The 17,500-nt window shown below is 42.0% G+C and overlaps 7 non-coding genes across 7 annotated transcripts; 3 read left to right on the forward strand and 4 right to left on the reverse strand.

The window, feature by feature from the left end:
* Positions 1 to 2,584: 2,584 nt before the first annotated feature.
* Positions 2,585 to 2,658, forward strand: Trnan-guu (transfer RNA asparagine (anticodon GUU)). The gene has a single exon. It is a non-coding gene; the product is annotated as a tRNA-Asn (tRNA).
* A 1,037-nt stretch (positions 2,659 to 3,695) lies between these two features.
* On the reverse strand, positions 3,696 to 3,767 carry Trnap-cgg (transfer RNA proline (anticodon CGG)). The gene has a single exon. It is a non-coding gene; the product is annotated as a tRNA-Pro (tRNA).
* A 383-nt stretch (positions 3,768 to 4,150) lies between these two features.
* Trnan-guu (transfer RNA asparagine (anticodon GUU)) lies at positions 4,151 to 4,224 on the forward strand. Its single transcript has one exon. It is a non-coding gene; the product is annotated as a tRNA-Asn (tRNA).
* A 1,149-nt stretch (positions 4,225 to 5,373) lies between these two features.
* Positions 5,374 to 5,447, forward strand: Trnan-guu (transfer RNA asparagine (anticodon GUU)). The gene has a single exon. It is a non-coding gene; the product is annotated as a tRNA-Asn (tRNA).
* Positions 5,448 to 11,017: 5,570 nt separating this feature from the next.
* On the reverse strand, positions 11,018 to 11,088 carry Trnag-gcc (transfer RNA glycine (anticodon GCC)). The gene has a single exon. It is a non-coding gene; the product is annotated as a tRNA-Gly (tRNA).
* A 598-nt stretch (positions 11,089 to 11,686) lies between these two features.
* On the reverse strand, positions 11,687 to 11,758 carry Trnac-gca (transfer RNA cysteine (anticodon GCA)). The gene has a single exon. It is a non-coding gene; the product is annotated as a tRNA-Cys (tRNA).
* Positions 11,759 to 12,771: 1,013 nt separating this feature from the next.
* Trnag-gcc (transfer RNA glycine (anticodon GCC)) lies at positions 12,772 to 12,842 on the reverse strand. Its single transcript has one exon. It is a non-coding gene; the product is annotated as a tRNA-Gly (tRNA).
* Positions 12,843 to 17,500: the final 4,658 nt, after the last annotated feature.

Below are 17,500 nucleotides of genomic sequence, written 5' to 3' on the forward strand. Positions count from 1 at the left end.
TCTCACCATCAATGCCACTAAGACGCAGGCTACGATTGTTGGCAAATCCAACTATAATTATGAGCTCACCTTAAAGTCAAATAATATTCTGACTATCGATGAACTTAAGTTGCTGGGAGTGACGATTGACAATAAGCTCACTTTTTCTTCACATATTAAATTGGTTCTTAGTAAAATTCATGCAAAGATAGCCGCCTTGTGCAGAATTAGGAATTTTATTGATAGTGACACTGCGCTTAAAACTATATAAGTCGTACATTCTACCTCATTGTGACTATTGTAGTCCTGTTCTAATAGGAATTAATCAAACTTTATCTGATAAGTTTGAAAATGCCAATTATTACGTACTTGGAACTCTCTTCAATCTACCTAAGACTATTAGTTACGAGCAGATCTTGTTGCAGTATAATTTAGATTCCATTACGCATAGGCGCCTGGTCCAAGCTCTGACACTTGTGTACAAAGGCTATCCCAATTATAAGTAATATGTGTAGAATCAAAAACTATGCTTACAATCTTCGCGGCAATGGTAGCAGACTCGATCAGCCGGCCACCAATACTAGTTTTAAACACAGATATTTTCGTAATTTGCGTGCCGCCTCTGGAACAATATACCTTTGCATGTTAGGGAGGCCCCTAACCTTAAGAATTTTGTGGCCAAACTAAAGAAACTTAAGTTGAACCAGGACGAGTGTCGTTGTAATTCCTGCTCTAATTAGATGCTATTTTAAATTTATAGTATGGATAGGTAATTTTATTATAGATTCTTGGTTTAGTACTTTCTTAATTTATATACCATTTGCGTTGATTGTTAATTTCACTTTAACGTGCCCCCAACTTAGTGCTCCGGCGCTAAATCGATTAGAAACTTAAATAAAGACCCTTTCCTTTCCTTTCCTTTGTAGCTGCAACGTCGTAAATAACAGCATAGACCTTAGGAAGAGATAACAACATTCATTCATTTCATCCATTTCTGTCACTTGCCATAAATGTTCCAGTGCTTTCACACTCTCCAGGTGAACGGGAGTTCCCATCTTTGAACGAATAGAGATCTTGTTTAGAAGTTTACAGCGAATAAAATGCTCTTCATTCCAACGAAAGACTCGCAGACATGACATGATTAAACTTGGTAACAATACAACAGCCTGTCTGTGGAGAATCCGGGTGTTGATCCCGGTTTCTTCCGCATGCGAAGTGGGCGCTATATTCCCCGTTTCCCGGAACCATGCGGTTTAAGTGATATTTATGCGATTTGCACTTAAATGTTTGCCACCGCGATGTCTTGAGCTTCTTATTTCCATTGTCTGTTTTTGCCTCGACACCTCGTCTTCTGTAATGACAAGTATTATTCAAAAAAGCATCAAGTCGGAAGAAAGCTCAGGATTAGGCACAAGAATGACATATATCATATATCTTTATTTACTCTCGGATTTTTAGAGTAGCTTGGTGTAGCTAATTTCTCCGAGCATTTACCCTCCCAACTATGATACATCACAGAAGACAGACCACAACACCGGGAACTACATGCCCTACTCTTTACGACAAGTGTGCGGGTTCTTTTACGTCCCACAGGATTATGAACATTGAAGGGTTGTGAGACGGGACCTCCGACTTATCGTCCTTATCCGAGAAGACTAGAGAGTCTAACGATTGGCAGATGTAATTACAAAGGCAGCATTTTCTCCTTAGTTATTTAAAGACCCTGAGTCTTGGTCCGGGCGGAGTTGAACTCACGACCTCCCGCGTGACAGCCCAGTGCTCAACCAACTGAGCCACACGATCGACCAGCTATGGAAATGTCACAAGACCACTTGTCAGCGTTTGATCTTATGAGTAAGAGAGTTTCGTGTCATCCAGCTGTATAGTTTAGAAGACAACTCGACCAAGATGTGAGCATCCTATGCTTACTTCAACTTTTTTATCTTGAACAACAACGGGAGGTCAGGTGTGACACGTTTGTGGCTTTAATGAACTAATCATGCGGAAGGGTGAGAAGAATTGGCCAAATTAATAAATAAATTTGATACGTTGATCTCAGATGCCGAAAAAAGTGTGTGCCGTATGTTGGGGCGTGATAATGACCGCAAGTTGTTGATGTATGAATGTGTTGGGTATATAACTAGGGCCTGTCCGGGAGTCGAACTTGGGACCTCTCGCACCCAAAGCGAGAATCATGCCACTAGACCAACAGGCCTTTACACTTGCATTTTGTGTTGCCAATTACTACATCAGGAGTTGAAAGGAAACCATTCTACTGGTCGTAATGCTGTGTGCTTTGTCTGAATGGTGTCATTTGTTAATCACCACGTGAGTGAAGTAGCTGTGTTGAGGCAATTGGCGTTTAACAGGTACCGATTGTTAGACGTAGACGAACCGAAGGAAAGTGTATTTCTTCAAATGGAGATTGCAGGACTGCAGGTAGTTGGGCTGAAATAAACAAGGTGTAGTAGAGTTCAAAATGAGATTCCTCGAGTTATGGCCGTTTGGCTTCAAGTATAGGTTCCTTAAAAACGCATTTTGTTTTAGGCAGGACTTGAAGAGTGGTACTCTTTCGAATTTTTTCCTCGGCCCAGTGGCCAGACCTGTCTCTGTGGCGCAATCGGTTAGCGCGTTCGGCTGTTAACCGAAAGGTTGGTGGTTCAAGCCCACCCAGGGACGCTTAGTTTTGATTGGCATAGGCCAGCTGTAGGCAAACAAGTCAAAGTTGGTCATGACTAAAGGACCAATCGGAAGATCACTTCGTCACCTTCGTCAAAGCGAGTCAATGTGTGAGGTCTTTGCCTTGAAAGCGATTTTTATTCATCTGTAGAGTGGATTACGGGCGTTTTTTCGGGTCAACACTAATACCTTTAAAAAATGGAGGAATCCACTTTTCCTGAAAACTCAGCAGGTGGAGCTCATTCCGCCGTAGGGCTCCATTTCTCTCACTTGCCATAAATGTTCCATTGATTTCACACTTTCCAGGTGAACAGGAGTTCCCATCTTTGAACGAATAGAGATCTTGTTTAGAAGTTTACAGCGGATAAAATGCTCTTCATTCCAACGAAAGACTCGCAGACGTGACATGATTAAACTTGGTATCAATACAACAGCCTCTGTGTGGAAAATCCGGGTGTCGATCCCGGTATCTTCCGCATATGAAGTGGACGCTATATTCCCCGCTTGCCGGAACCATGCGGTGTAAGTGATATTTATGCGATTTGCACTTAAATGTTTGCCACCGCGATGTCTTGAGCTTCTCATTTCCATCGTCTGTTTTTGCCTCGACGCCTCGTCTTCTGTAATCACATGTATTGTTCAAGAGGACATCAAGTCGGAAGAAAGCTCAGGATTAGGCACAAGAATGACACGATCGACCAGCTATGGAAATGTCACAAGGCCACTTGTCAACGTTTGATCTTATGAAAAAAAGAGTTTCGTGTCATCCAGCTATATGGTTAAGAAGACAACTCGACCAAGATGTGAGTATCCTATGCTTGCTTCAAGTTTTTTATCTTGAACAACAACGGGAGGTCAGGTGTGACACGTTTGTGGCTTTAATGAACTAATCATGCGGAAGGGTGAGAAGAATTGGCCAATTTAATAAATAAATTTGATACGATGATCTCAGATGGCGAAAGAAGAGTGTGCCGTATGTTGGGGCGTGATAATGACCGCAAGTTGTTGATGTATTAACATTGTTGGGTATATAACTAGGGCCTGTCCGGGAGTCGAACCCGGAACCTCTCGCACCCGAAGCGAGAATTTTGCCACTAGACCAACAGGCCTTTACATGGAAGGCTTCCGTCACGGACTTTGTATTGGAAATTACTAGAGCGGGAGATGAAAGGAAACTATTCCACTGGTCGTAATGTTGTGTGCTTTGTCTGAATGGTGTCATTTGTTAATCACCACGTGAGTGAAGTAGCTGTGTTGAGGCAATTGGCGTTTAACAGGTACCGATGGTCAGACCCAGACGAACCGAAGGAAAGTGTATTTTTTCAAAAGGAGATTGCAGGACTGCAGGTATTAGGGCAGGAATTAACAAGGTGGAGCAGAGTTCAAAATGAGAATCCTCGAGTTATGGCCGTTTGGCTTCAGGTATAGGTTCCTTAAAAATGCATTTTGTCTTAGGCAGGACTTGAATTTCCTCGGCCCAGTGGTCAGACCTGTCTCTGTGGCGCAATCGGTTAGCGCGTTCGGCTGTTAACCGAAAGGTTGGTGGTTCAAGCCCACCCAGGGACGCTTAGTTTTGATTGGAATAGGCCAGCTGTAGGCAAACAAGTCAAAGTTGGCGATGACTAAGGGGCTAATCGGAAGATCACTTCGTCACCTTCGTGAAGGCGAGTCTATGTGTGAGGTCTTTGCCTTGAAAGCGAGTTTTATTCATCTGTAGAGTGGATTACGGGCGTTTTTTCGGGTCAACACTAATAGCTTTAAAAAATGGAGGAATCCACGTTTCCTGAGAAATCAGCAGGTGGAGCTCATGCTACCGTAAGCCTTTATTTCTCTCACTTGCCATGAATGTTCCAGTGATTTCACACTCTCCAGGGAAACAGGAGTTCCCATCTCCCATCTTTGAACGAATAGAGATCTTGTTTAGAAGTTTACAGCGGATAAAATGCTCTTCATTCCAACGAAAGACTCGCAGACATGACATGATTAAACTTGGTATCAATACAACAGCCTGTCTGTGGAGAATCCGGGTGTCGATCCCGGTATCTTCCGCATGCGAAGTGGGCGCTATATTTCCCGTTTGCCGGAACCATGCGGTGTAAGTGATATTTATGCGATTTGCACTTAAATGTTTGCCACCGCGATATCTTGAGCTTCTCATTTCCATCGTCTGTTTTTGCCTCGACGCCTCGTCTTCTGTAATCACATGTATTGTTCAAGAGGACATCAAGTCGGAAGAAAGCTCAGGATTAGGCACAAGAATGACACGATCGACCAGCTATGGAAATGTCACGAGGCCACTTGTCAACGTTTGATCTTATGAAAAAAAGAGTTTCGTGTCATCCAGCTATATGGTTAAGAAGACAACTCGACCAAGATGTGAGCATCCTATGAAAGGAAATTATTCCACTGGTCGTAATGTTGTGTGCTTTGTCTGAATGGTGTCATTTGTTAATCACCACGTGAGTGAAGTAGCTGTGTTGAGGCAATTGGCGTTTAACAGGTACCGATGGTCAGACCCAGACGAACCGAAGGAAAGTGTATTTTTTCAAAAGGAGATTGCAGGACTGCAGGTATTAGGGCAGGAATTAACAAGGTGGAGCAGAGTTCAAAATGAGAATCCTCGAGTTATGGCCGTTTGGCTTCAGGTATAGGTTCCTTAAAAATGCATTTTGTCTTAGGCAGGACTTGAATTTCCTCGGCCCAGTGGCCAGACCTGTCTCTGTGGCGCAATCGGTTAGCGCGTTCGGCTGTTAACCGAAAGGTTGGTGGTTCAAGCCCACCCAGGGACGCTTCGTTTTGATTGGAATAGGCCAGCTGTAGGCAAACAAGTCAAAGTTGGCCATGACTAAGGGACCAATCGGAAGATCACTTCGTCACCTTCGTGAAGGCGAGTCTATGTGTGAGGTCTTTGCCTTGAAAGCGAGTTTTATTCATCTGTAGAGTGGATTACGGGCGTTTTTTCGGGTCAACACTAATAGCTTTAAAAAATGGAGGAATCCACGTTTCCTGAGAAATCAGCAGGTGGAGCTCATGCTACCGTAAGCCTTTATTTCTCTCACTTGCCATGAATGTTCCAGTGATTTCACACTCTCCAGGGAAACAGGAGTTCCCATCTCCCATCTTTGAACGAATAGAGATCTTGTTTAGAAGTTTACAGCGGATAAAATGCTCTTCATTCCAACGAAAGACTCGTAGACATGACGTGATTAAACTTGATAACAATACAAACAGCCTGTCTGTAAAGAATCGGGGTGTCGATTCCGGTTCCTCCCGCAAGGAAGTGGGCGCTATATTCCTCGTTTTCCGGAACCATGCTGGGTAGGTGATATTTATGCGATTTGCACTTAAATGTTTGCCACCGCTATATCTTGAGCTTCTCATTTCCATTGTCTGTTTTTGCCTCGACACCTTGTCTTCTGTAATCAAATGTATTAGTCAATGGAGCATCAAGTCCGAAGAAATCTTAGAATTAGGTACTAAAGTTACACGATCGACCAGCTATGGAAATGTCACAAGACCACTTGTCAACGTTTGATTTTATGAGTAAGAGAGTTTCGTGTTATGCAGCTCTATGGTTTAGAAGACAACTCGACCTAGATGTGAGCATCCTATGCTTGCTTCAAGCTTTTTAGATTGAACAACAACGGGAGGTTAGGTATGACACGTAGGTTTGACACGATTGTGGTTTTAATGTACTAATCATGCGAAAGTGGGAGAGGAATTGGCGAAGCTCTCAAATTAATAAGTCAATTTGACACGTTGACCTGGGTCGTGATAATGACCCGGAAGTTTCTGAACTATGAACATTATTGGGTATATAAGGGCCTGTCCGGGAGTCACCGCGGTAAAACGCACTGCGCATGAGTGCAAATTTGAGCTTCCGGTCAATTACGCATTTCCGGTTACGCAGTAAAATCCAATGTAAACGAGATAAAATCCCGTACTGCGAGGTTTGAAAACAAAAAGTAAGAGTTAGCATAAGAAAGTGGGAGAAAGGTTTGGCTCGTTGAAAAGTTTATTTTTTATTTATGTTTCAAGTGCTTGCACCAAGGGGTTTGGTGTTTGCACCACCAACGAAATATGAGAGAATTTCGGGCGCGTTCGCGTTCTCCTTGTTGCGTTGGCTTGGTTGTGCTGTTTCTTTGCAGAAAAATGTGGGTAAGCCAACAAAAGCAGGCATAAATGTGCCGTGTCCATTGGGATGAAATACGGAGGAGCAACAACAGCTGCTCGGTTCCTAGAGAAAACCATTCGCGAGGCCTCAGGAAACAGCGAATTCCTGCGAGACCTTTGGTTGTCCATGAGACCATAAGAGCAACATGTCATGGGTACAAGCCAGGTACAAAGTGGTGGTACAAATGCTGTACTCGAGTGGACGAAGAAACAATGTTTACCTCGCATCCTGACTACAAGCCGCCTGTGTTACGAACTACTGAACAGGTCAGTTAATTACACATCGGTTAATTATAATTGACACGAAGGTTCGCACTGGCTTGGATTGCTGCTAGGATTTGCGGAATCTCTTTACCAGCAAATTAAATGAAATCGAGGGAAAGGAAAGCATACTCTTTCAAAGATTTTTGTTGGAACAATAGAAAAGTTGTTTGTATTAAACTTTGTAATATTTGCTGCGAAATAGACATAATACCAAAAAAAATTATTTTACTTTAAAAATAGTTGATTATATTTCATGTTAAATGATCCCAAGTCTTAAGCATGTATGGTTCTCCACTAGGATGGAAATAAACAAACTTCAGATGACAAACTTCAAAAGGTACTTATAAAATTATCTCGTAGTATTTGGGGAGTGTTATTTGCATTTAAAGTACGTCACATTTTTATTTTACTCTTCTTGAATACAGTCCAGTGGGGTCAATTGCTTCACTAAAATTCATTGCTGGCGTGCAGGTAGCAAAATGCTACCTCAGGCGGTTCAGTCTAAAATTGGTATATTTTGGAAAGAAAAAACGCTGTTGCGGAAGCTGGGAAATATTATTTAGAAAAATTAATTGCCAAACAAATTTAAGGAAAAATAATAACTTTAAAGACTGCAAAACACGGAAGCACTTTATGCCACTTGCCACTTTACTATACTCTTAAATTTTAATGTTAAAAAAATTATTAGTCTTAATCTTTTAGGTTCCGCCTAAAACAAATGCAAGAGGGAAACCTGGTGGGGAACGGAAGTATCATCTAGAAACATCCAACGTTGTTATCACCAGTAAGGCACTACCTTTGGCATATTCTTTTCAGAGACAAACAATGATAGCTTAAACACTTTACCAGAAGCATCAAAACTCTGTGACTTCAAAGACTGTTCTGCAAGTGCATCTGAGAAAGCAACCCGTCTATCCTGTTTTCACACATTCCACCCATCTTGCATGCAAATGGCGCATGATCACTGTCCTATCTGTTGAAAACCTCTCCTCGATGAAATGAAAAGGCTGTCTAATTCTTTTAATGAATCATTATTGGAACCAACTAAGCAATCACCAGGAAAATCAACAACAACAGATGCTACTACGAACTCTGATGATGAGGATGAGCTGCCAACCAGTGGTCACAATGACAAAACATCAACCTACTACCAAACAGAAGCATGGCAAATGAAAATTGACCAAACCCTAGACTCATTTGTAGTTCCACAGCCACAACAACTACAACAGCCTACTCAAACACAGCAACAATCCTCAGCACAAGGACAACATCTACTTGAAAGGAACATCCACATTTTACTGTCTGTTAGATATGGTCCATAATTGGCTTTTACAGCTAGACAGTCCTAATGATGAACATCTCCGAGTCTGCTTTTTGGACTTTTCAAAAGCTTTTGACCGTATTGGTTATAACATCCTTGTCCAAACGCTTATTAACCTTAACGTTAGACTTTGTCTGATCCCTTGGATCATTAACTTTCTATGTGATAGAAAAGAACGCGTTAAGTTAAATCAGACATTTTCGGAATGGCTCCCTGTAAGAGCAGGGGTCCCTCAAGGGACCAAAGTTGGCCCGATTTTGTTCCTCATAATGGTCAATGATTTGGGGAGGGCCATGTCACCTAATTTCGGAATGTGGAAGTACGTAGATGATGTCTCGTTGTCAGAGAACCTTAGAAAGGGTAGCTTATCATCTTCCCAGTCTACACTTGACTATATAAACAGCTGGGCCTCTGACAACTGGATGCGTCTTAACGCTAAGAAATGCAAAGAGTTGCGTTTGCGTTTGTTCAAGGAAAAACCTCAGTTATCCCCCTTAACAACCGATGATCAACCGTTAGAAGTGGTAACCTCGCATAAGGTCCTGGGGCTTATTATTAAGAATGACTTAAAGTGGAACGAACATATCGCATCAGTAGTTGCTAAGGCATCGAAACGCTTACATATCCTACGTGTTTTACGTCTGGGTGGTGTCCCAGCAGCTGACCTTGTCTCAATTCATGTGTCTTTGATACGCTCTATTTTGGAATATAGCTGCGTAGTCTGGCATTATGCTCTTCCTTCCTATCTGTATGAACAGCTCGAAAGAGTCCAGAAACGAACTTTTGGTATTAGCTTTCCCAAACAAACCTATAACAGGGCATGTGAACTTGCTGAATGCCCAAGGTTGGACCCAATGATCTTTGCATTAGAACTTTAAAGGAAATTGACGGGAAGGGCCCCTCTCTCAAAGCACCTGACAATGACGAGGGTGAGCGCGCATGGACGTACGATGAGGAATAATACTCACAGAACCCTACATAACTGTCGAACGGAGCGGCTTAAAAGAAGCTTTTTTCCTAGTGAAATTATTTCTTTTAATAATAATATTTAGAATCTACATTTTATGTAATTTTTAAATTTCGTATAATTTTTAAATTGTAAATACACATTGTAATTCATGCGAAAATGTGTTTTCAATAAACTATTAATTTAATTTAATTAACATCACTCATCTAATTCTCCTCGCAATGCCACCACCCCTCTTAACCAACCTCCCATTTTCAAAATGTCCTTTGGAACTTCTATTATCTCGTTCTTTCCATCTCAATTTTCACAGTCTACTCTTTACGGAAGAAATGGTTCAAATGCATGTACATTCATTGCTTTACTGCTTGCCAAATTTCAAATTTCAAAGTTCTCTGGCATTTTATTTTGAACGGCTCACCAAAGAAGACAATCTTGCTGCTGTTGTAATCATGAATGGCATGACAATCAGCCTGGTTGGGCAAACTGACAACAACATAGCAGTCATGGACAGCCACTTACACGGTCAACTTGGTGCCATGGTTGGCATAATCAGTGTTGATAAAGTAGAGGAACCACTTATTTTTGTTAAACAGCAATTGTCGCCTCACTTTAAAATTTGCTCCCTCACTTTTGTAAACTATTAAAGGAGTAGTATCATGGCTCACACATCCAATAAACTAACTGTATCTGTTTGTGATTAAAAAAAAACCCACATTTTTGCTTCAAAACCTTAGATAAGATGTTTATGCTCTCAACCCTTTACATATAATTATTACATGTGAAGGGTTGAGGGACATCTTACATAAGGTTTGAAGCAAAAATGTGTTTTTTCTTACCAGAAACAGATACAGTTAGATATTAATACACGGATTTCTGATGACTAAACTATTTACACAGTGTCAGTTGCTGGGTGTGTTCCTTTGGGAATTGGTATGGGTCATGATCAAATATGTACATCACTTGAATTATGGTATTGCAAAGGACTTGATGCAGTCCACTCTGGGAAAGGATGATGCCATATTACCTGAGTGATTTTGCATCATTGATCTTGATCCAGATCATCCCAAAGGAACACACCAAATATCGCAAAAAGGGCCCTAGTCAACCACACATTTATTGAAAGTAAAATTGAAATGTACTTCCAAACCAAACATTTTCATTTTCATGCAGGCGCTTGACTTTTACATGTAGCTTGAGATTTAAGTGATCCTCTCAGCTCTACAAGTTGAAATCGAGAATTAACGTCTTAAGCAGTAGTATTATAAGCTAAATAAAATCGATAAACAACGAATAGACTTAAGGATCATCGCTGTCAGCATTAAAAAACTTTACGAATTTAATTTTGTAGTAGTCAAAGCAACAAATTGAAAAAAAATAGGTATAAATCAACAACAAGAACTAATTCAATCATAACTGGTGGCCACCGTGGAGCATCTCGTACAAGGTCCAACGAACATTTCCAGGACCTTTTTTGTATTTGTTGTCAGTCCTTTTTTCTTTCATCTGTGGCTGCTGCTGATTTACAACAACAAGCTGAAACTCCGCAAGGCGAACAACAAAATTAATCTGAACAACGTGCAAACCGGAAATGCAAGAGTTCACGCACAGGCAAACGGTTTACCGCTGTGTTGGTGTGCACTGGCCGGGAATCGAACCCGGGCCTCCCGCGTGGCAGGCGAGAATTCTACCACTGAACCACCAGTACTGGCGAGAAATAAAGGGTATCCCGTTAATACAATGGACAAAACTGGCTGACTGTAGTTTCTTTCATTGCAGAGCTCTATAAGTGTCCTAACGGAGCTGTTAGAGCTGACAGAAAATGTTTTTATAGTAATGAACGAATACTGAGCCAAGTACAAAGGATCCTGGAAAGTGCTTAAGGTATAGGGAAGATATCGTTGACGTCACCAATTGTCATTAATGTGCCAACCAAAGCCTGATTGGCTGTCGAAAGAAAAGGATCTTTTGTTCCTATGGTTAGCTCAACTGAATAACAAAAGCAATGTTTGTAAACAGATATCTTCCCCATTGTCACGACTGAATGTCCGTTTCGTTAAGTTCCTGTACATATTTGTTCAGAAATGGAAATTCAACTGATTTTAACAAACCAATACCTGCTGAGGCCTTATTACAGAAAAAAACAGTAGGAACAGAAATACGGTGTGACCGAGAATTCAAACCGACTGACCAGCGTGAGAGACAAGATTTCTGCCATTAGACAACCAGTTGTAGCTTGACCGTCTTAAATAGCAGGGTAGACCTTAAGGACGAGAAAACAACATTTACCCAAGACTGTTATTAAAAGGGGACGACCGGATTTGAACCGGTGACCTCTCGATCTGCAGTCGAATGCTCTACCACTGAGCTATGCCCCCGGATGACGACGAAACACGGATTTCTGACGTTAGTCCAACCATCTTATCTCTGCTAAGGTAAAATAAATGGATAAACTTTACGTTCTCGTTTGGCGATCGGAATTCATGATTTAAAAAGGCTAATAACGTAAAACTGATGTGAGATAAATCTTAAAATATCTCTCAAATTTTCCAATGATGTATCTTGTTAGAGCGGTTTTCAAATGATTGTCGTAAAAGCAAATGCAAAGTAATTACTTTGGCCAATCAAAAAGGACGGAGACAATCCAGTAAACCAATCAAAACTCTAAGTAATTACACGTAGCCGACACAAAGCGCGGGAATATGTGCAAGCGCGAGCCAAGTGTAATTTTGGTTTCACTTCTGATTAGTTAAAAAAGTGTCGCGAGAACTTTGAACCAATCACTGAGTAAAGTAAGGCAAAATTCGCTAATTACTTTCGACACTCAATTGAAAACCGCTGTAAAACCAAACGCTCTCTAATTTAGTTGTACAAACAAACGGAAAGGTCGTCCGTAGGGAGAAAAAAAATAACAAACACATAATTCTTGACGGGAATGAAACTAGTTACAAGCGCAAGATTTTTCTGAAGTCTTTATATTCAACAATTTACAAGAACTCTTTCAAAGAAAAAAGGAGTGGAGTTCCAGCGGGCATACGTGCCGTTGTTGCAATCTTTTGAGACCAGAAACATCAAGAAGCGATTTTGAATTTCAAATTTTTTGTCGTCCAAAAACCACAGATGCTTTTGAATATGTGAAAATCATTTAAAAGTTATCTTAGGTCAGGTTTAAGCTTTTACGAGATTACAAATCACTTCAGTTTAGTGAGTGAAAGAATTGGATAATATCTGATCCCCTTTTGCTTAACAGAGTAATTTTACAGTAAAAGAAAAACACGAACAAGAAAGAGACACGATTGATATCTGGAAGGGGAACTTTACCTCTTTGGAAATTGAAGGCCAGGAGAGGTAAGGTTGGAGGGAAATGAATAGGAAGGAACAAGAATGTATATGCACCGGCCGGGAATCGAACCCGGGCCTCCCGCGTGGCAGGCGAGAATTCTACCACTGAACCACCAGTGCTTGCGTGAAATAAAGGGTAACCCGTTAATACAATGGACAAAACTGGCTGACGGTAGTTTCTTTCATTGCAGAGTTCGATAAGTGTCCTATCGGAGCTGTTAGAGCTGACAGAAAATGTTTTTCTGCACTTACCAGAAGTTAATAGAAAAACAAGAAACGAAAAAGACAACAAATCCGGGAGAATATTGGATATGGCCTGTGAGTAACGCCATAACCCACTTTAATGAGGGACCAATTAAAAAGGAACATAGCTACAGCAAGGTTAAATAAACTAAAGCTACGTGTAAGCGTACCAGGGTGGCCAGAAAAAACTTGCGCCAAAAAACCTCGTAGGAAAAAAGGGTACAGGAAATCTGGGACGGGCCAGGCACAACTCACGTCCTCCGCCAGGACTGTAAATAAATTACTCAAAAATTACAAAGCCAGCAAAAGCGAAAATCTAATTCTGAATAAAAAATCGCCAGTGAATACTAGAAAATATAAAATAAGACAATGCAAAACAAACAACAGAAACAGCTAAATTGATTAGCGGATGCGCACCTCCAACCAGCTTGGATATCTAACAAAACATCAGCTATTTTCCTACAAGCCGGATTGGACGCCGCACCAGACTTCATACTGTGCGTACCGTACTTAGAAACTTCCCTAACAAGTGGCTTAATATGCTACTTAAATATCACCCTTAAAGTGGTCATAGAAACGCCCAAAGTAGAATGAAAATGCTCCTTAGACTTGGCTTTCATAATTTTACGAACTAATGGAGCGCAGAGGAAGACTGCGGCAAAAGCTTAACCAACCGCTCGGTCACAGCCACAGGACAAGTAACCTTGCCAGATCTAGCGAGAACAGCAGTGTGGCCTTCCCTGTGCTGATCGTTTTTCATGACACTCAACAAAGAATCGGTCAATAAGGCCGCCTCAAGCCAAATCCGGGAACTTAGGATATCTGAAAGAAAAGAAAAGATATCGTGAAAATCAAACAACTACTGCTCCAAAGACCAAATAAACTCGAAGCACGCCAAATAAGGCTCTAACTATGCTAACTCAGGCTCAAAATATGCCAATTCAGGCCCAAAATATGCCAAATCAGGCTCAAAATGAGCCAAATCAGGCTCAAAACATAACAATTCAAGCCCAAAATACGCCAAATCAGCGGATTTGCACCTCCAAATAGCATGGACATCTAACAAATCACCAGATAGTTTCCTACAAGCCGGATCTATGCCGGTCGTTTTCGCGCTGAGGCACGTAAACTGACTTACGAACACAAAATATAGAGACATCACGAAAGTGCTATATTCTCAATCTCGTCAACGCGACAAAAGCCAGCAAAACCAACTAAAAAGGGTTAACAAAAACGAAGATCGGAAAGCGAAGAGCTAGCGGCAAAATGCGCAGCAATCGCCTGTACAGTGTTACCGACAGCGGCTCCTTAGGCTGAAGTGGGCACGCAAGCATTCTTTTGGCACCTTCTAAAGTAAACCTTACTCAGAGGGATGGCTAACAGGACGAGCCATTGCGTGGCCCCACCTAATAGCATAAACGGCAGATTCTATAGAAGATAAATGAATGAAGGGGTAGTTTCTAAAGAAACTGTGGTGCTGCGTCGGTGGGGAAGTAGTATACAAAAATTTGGTTTTATCAACGGAGTTGATAATGTAAATTGGCCACCGTACAGAGATTCTAAAAGCTGACGTTTCGAGCGTTAGCCCTTCGTCAGAGCGAATCGAGGGATTATGGGTTACGTGTAGTTTTCATAGTAGAGTAGGAGCTACGCTATTGGTGGTAACATGGCAACGTGAAAAATAGGAATATATTAGTTAAATGAAAAGCGTTCGTTAATACCGTGAGGATTAAGGGTGCCGATTTGAAAGATGAATTTTTGTTCCAGATTCTTGCGGCTTTCCGTCGTACCTAGATGTAGGGAAAGGCCGCAGATAGCCATGTGTTTTTTGGAGTGGTTAGGCAGATTAAAGTGGCGAGCGACTGGCTTGGATGCATCCTTGTCATTCTTCTCAACATCGCGAAGGTGTTCGCGGAATCGGTCACCTAGTCGTCTACCTGTCTCACCAATGTATAATTTATTGCATAACGTGCAGGTTATGCAATAAATGACATTTGCGGAGGTACATGTGAAACGATCGGTGATCTTAACAGATCGCTTAGGTCCCGATATCTTGCTAGTGTTAACAATGAAAAGACAAGTTTTGCATCGTGAGCGCGCGCATTTGAAAGTGCCGGGTTGCTCGTTAGTTTTGAGCGCGCTTCTAACTAAAAAGTTGCCTACGTTTTTGTCGCGTTTGAATGAAATAAGTGGAGGTTGCGAAAAGATTCTACCAGTCTCGGGATCATTTTGGAGTAATTTAAAATTACTAAGAATGATGCTTTTGACTGCGTGATTATGAGGATGGAAAGTGAGGGTGAATGGAATTCTGTCATTCTTATCTTTTTGTGACGTTTGTAGTGATGACTGTCGTTCAAATTGTTGGGCGCGATGATGGCCCGCTTTGACCACAGAGACAGGATAGCCACGTTTTTCGAAGAACTGGCACATCTCCTCTGATTTGCTGGAAAAATCGGAGTCATCACTACATAGACGTCGAAGTCTAAGAAATTGAGAATAAGGGATGGAGTTCTTGACATGTGATGGATGTGACGATGAATACAACAAATAACTGTGTGAATCAGTAGGTTTGTAGTGCACACTAGTACATAGCACGTTGCCTCTAATAGAAACGTTGATATCTAGAAAAGCCAATGAAGTTTCCGAAATTTCCCAGGTATATTTAAGAGCCGGATGAAAAGAGTTGACGGAGGTTATAAATTGATCGAGTTCTTCTCTGCTGGATGAAATAGCGCCGATGCAGTCGTCGATGTAACGGCCGTAGAGTTCAGGTTTGGGGCCGTTGTACTGACTAAAAAATTGGTGTTCAACATATCCTACAAAAAGATTGGCATAGCTAGGTCCCATTCTTGTGCCCATCGCTACACCATTAATTTGTTTGTAATAGACAAGGATGATCGATCAGTGTTATTCTCAGACGGAACGTTCAGCTAATTCACAAATATATAATGCAATATGCAAAGGTTTTCCTGGATTAACGAAGACAACAATCTTCGACAAAGCCCACTTGCGCTACCGCAGCCAGCCAGATTTGTACTTCAGCACCATGGACGGAGCCTTAGCACCCAATTGCAGATCAATGAGACCTGGAATCATGTCACTCAACGAAGAATTGGTCAATGAGGCCGCCGACGACGAGACCCACCGGAGGGCAAACCCTGTTAATCTCTCCACTCCAATCCTGGACCAAAGCATCAACACCGGTGCAACCAGGAGAAGCAAACTTGGAGTTGAAACGCGGAAGCAGAAAGTTATAATAGGAGGCAAAACGGTCGATCGCTTGGGGACCCCATTTGGTATCAACCAGTCGAAACACGGTTGATTAACCCGTCGATCATCCTTGTCAACGAACTGGCTTAAATGATCGGCCCTCCCGTTGAGCGACCTGGGAATCCACTGCTCTACCAAGGCAATACCATGAGAAAAACAAAACAAAAGATGCTCAGAGCCAGAGAAGATGGACCTTAGAGCTACCAACAGAAACTATCCTGGCGGCACTAAGATTGTGATTAAAAATTTTTACCTTCTTGGGCTATGGGTGCTCAACAAAACAAAGCAAAACATAATAAATGGCTTCACTTCGCGAAAAGTAGAACTTTGACCCAAATCGTCGATCGTCGACCGCTGGCCACAGAGCCGTCGAGGAAGGCGGATAACCCTCCGAAGGCTACGTCGCTCGCGTCGGAAAAAACAACAGTGGACGAATCACGGGGAGGCCGAATGGAGTAAACACTAAACGATTCAGTGTAATTAAATCAAGATTTCAATTCCTCTAGCAGAGCGGGAGGGAAGCGAAAAGTGTGAACCCAAGCCGACCTAGACTCTATAGCTATAGCCTAGTCAGAAGACGGGATATAGGCCCAACCGCCAAGGAAACCGAAATAATGGAACCGGCGATCCTGGCTAATTCACGGTAGGACGACGAATTGATTTGAATGGCGAAAGCTAAAGCTTGCAAACTTTCTTCTTAGGAATCCGAAACGTCATAGAAAAGGCGTCAATGACAAAACCTAGCCACTCGCCCACTTGCATCGGAACCCAGCACGACTTCCCCTCATCAACAAGGAGACCGGAAGAGTCAAGATCCTTTCGCTGAGCAAAAGCTGCTGCGACGTCTGATGTCCTATCGGGCTGACTGCCGTCGTCGAGATAAACAAAAGATTTATGCCCCATAGATCGTCAGCGATTAACTAATGGACGCAACAATAGCGAAACAAAAACACGCACTGCTGAGACCGAAGGGTAAAACCGTGAAAGTGGAATACTTAAGTCCGCCGCTTAAGGGCCAAGCAAAACCTAGATACTTCTGGTGTTCCGGAAAAATATCAACATGGTGGTATCCAGATTTGAGGTCCCAGGTAAAGAACCAATGCCCTTCCTGACGAATCTGCGAGAGCGAGCGAAGGTCCTCGTACTCAAAATAAAACGAACGAGACGGCAATAAACGTACCTAAGATCGATCACCTAGCAAAGTTTCTTGTCCTCCGCAACCGTCAAAGGGTTAACTCAAAAAGGAGACTACTATGCTCCACGAT

This window comes from Montipora capricornis, chromosome 6 (assembly GCF_036669925.1).
Source record: "Montipora capricornis isolate CH-2021 chromosome 6, ASM3666992v2, whole genome shotgun sequence".
Taxonomy (NCBI): Eukaryota; Metazoa; Cnidaria; class Anthozoa; order Scleractinia; family Acroporidae; genus Montipora; species Montipora capricornis.